The sequence below is a fragment of the Clupea harengus genome, chromosome 23 (assembly GCF_900700415.2).
Source record: "Clupea harengus chromosome 23, Ch_v2.0.2, whole genome shotgun sequence".
Lineage (NCBI taxonomy): Eukaryota > Metazoa > Chordata > Actinopteri > Clupeiformes > Clupeidae > Clupea > Clupea harengus.
In genome coordinates this window covers 17433582-17436196 of record NC_045174.1, presented here as the reverse complement: position 1 = coordinate 17436196, position 2615 = coordinate 17433582, and positions in this window count along the sequence as shown.

Below are 2615 nucleotides of genomic sequence, written 5' to 3'. Positions count from 1 at the left end.
AAAAAGAGTAATTGTCAGGCTAACACTTCCTCAGTATTATCAGCATTAGGGCTGCAGGATACTCCTAATGGTAATAATAATAATAATAATAATAAACTTTATTTGTATAGCACCTTTCATGCAAAACAATGCAGCTCAAAGTGCTTAAAATGGTAGTCTCATGTGTTGTTGTTTCACTTACTGTACTGGGAAAGAACTGTGTCTGCACAGTTTTTCGTACTGTAGTATACCACAGAAACTTTAGCGCAGAGATGTCTTGAGGATTATAGCTGAATTTCATATTTATTGAATTAGTATTACAATATATAAGAGGTGTCACACGTGTTTCCTTTCTTTTGCAATGCAACACTAAACTATGCAAAAATAGAGGATACAGCAACACATAATACATGCATTTTGCAGTGCTTCGTGATGTCTCACATGGTTTGCAGTGATGCATCTTTATTCGCTTGAGTTTTTATCTGTATGAAATGAAACCGAGGAAGAATCCGGACCCATATTTGAACTATATTTGAATGAAAACACTGGTAGTGTTGTTAATAATAAAATTAAATGGAATTTCCATATGGTAAATTCGTGTCTCCAAGGGGATCAGTTTCCATGTAAGGATTGGGTGTCAACAAGTGGACTTAAAATATAGGATATCTTCTGCCCTGATTCCTATTTTCTAGACACATTTACAATAGAGATAATTTCGAATCACTGTTAATGACTTAAGAATATGTTAATCAAGTGCCTTGTATAAATAATTATCTTGCATGAATCATGTGCTTATGTAAGCAGGAACATGGCTTTTCTGTGTTTCTGTGTGTGTGTGTAACTATGATTATTAGGTGCTGACGCCATGTAGTCTGCATATGAGTAAGAGTTATATGCGTAAGGAGAGAGACCTTCTGCATATGTTTCGGTGAGCTCAGAGGTGGTAAGAAGGGTTGAACTGTACTGGTTCTATCCTGCGTAAAACTGACATCCTTGCATTTTAGAAAGCGCAGTTGGCATGACACAAAGGGACTTTTAGTCGAGCGTGGTTATTCTTGCTGACGTTAGAATAATTTATGGCATCAGAGTTAGATAAATCTTAAGTATATAAACCCTGTGCGATGTTTGTGAAATTGCTTCACTTTCATCCTTGTGCTGTGAGTGAGCCCGATTGCAATTGTTTGTAATAAATATACTGATCCTCAACTCCTGAGATGACTTGAGTGAATTTTCACCTAACAATTTATTTTCACTGAAATGTATATAATTCTGTACATACCTTTGCCATCACCCTTTAGCAAATAGACGTGCAAATGTACATTCACATGTAACATGCAGTAACACTTGATTGCAAAACAACAATTGCAATTGTTTGTAATAAATATACTGATCCTCAACTCCTGAGATGACTTGAGTGAATTTTCACCTAACAATTTATTTTCACTGAAATGTATATAATTCTGTACATACCTTTGCCATCACCCTTTAGCAAATAGACGTGCAAATGTACATTCACATGTAACATGCAGCAACACTTGACCACATGCCACTCACCCCCAATGCAGCTCAAAACGTACACAATGTGTAAATGGTGTGACCCCCCACCCAGGCTATTGCGTTGACCTTCTTTAGAGGGGTGAAACTCTTGGGTGTCTTAAATGGGGTAGTTCACAGCATGTGTACATCCAGATCTGACTATCAAACATTGAACAAGAACCTTTCTACATTTAACTTCATATGAACAGCTGTTGTGTCGTGTAGTGTTTTGTTCCTGGTGTGTTGCTTATTTCATTAATATCTTAATCAATACTGTCACTTACTAAAGTCTAATATCTTTGAAACTCCTTATTGTATGCAGAGGAACTTCACTGATATGAACCTATACCCCCAGCTTTAGGGTTATCCCTCACCTGACTGACCTGAAGACACACACACAGACAGACAGACACACACACACACATACACACACACACACACACACACACACTTAGATTATCCCTTCGTAGATGCATAATTTACACACAGTCATACTAGTTATTCAACTAACCAAGAAGGGATACATTCATATTTACTGTATTTGTATTATACTATGTAAGAGTTGTCATATGTTTTTCTTTTCTTTTTTAAATGCAACACTAAATTATGGCTACAGCATAATATATGTATTTTTGCAATGCTTCAAGTTGTCTCGTGTGATTTGCAGTGATGCATTTTGGTTCGATCAAGAGATAGCTGTATTCATTTATCAGATCCTCCCATGCAAAAATGCAAACAAATGAATACATGCAGGTGTGTGATCACCGCCCGAGCTCCCTGGGAATTGAACCCATGACCTATGAGCACAAAACCACAATTTGTGTTGTTTGCACTCACAGAGACCAGAGTGCAAAACAACACATACTGGTGTGGCTTTCTTCTGCTAGACACACATCAGCGAGCAGCAGTGAGGAAAGAGTGGCATCAAAAGAATCCTTGTCTGCACATAACTGCAGAGGTTCCCAAGAGTGTGTGCCAGCATTCTCAAAGCTACAGCAAGGACAGTACAGTAAGTGGACTTATTTTAATAAGCAGTTTTACAATTATGGCTTGACATGTCCATACATCGACAGCATGTGGCATGCACTTTGGTATTTTTT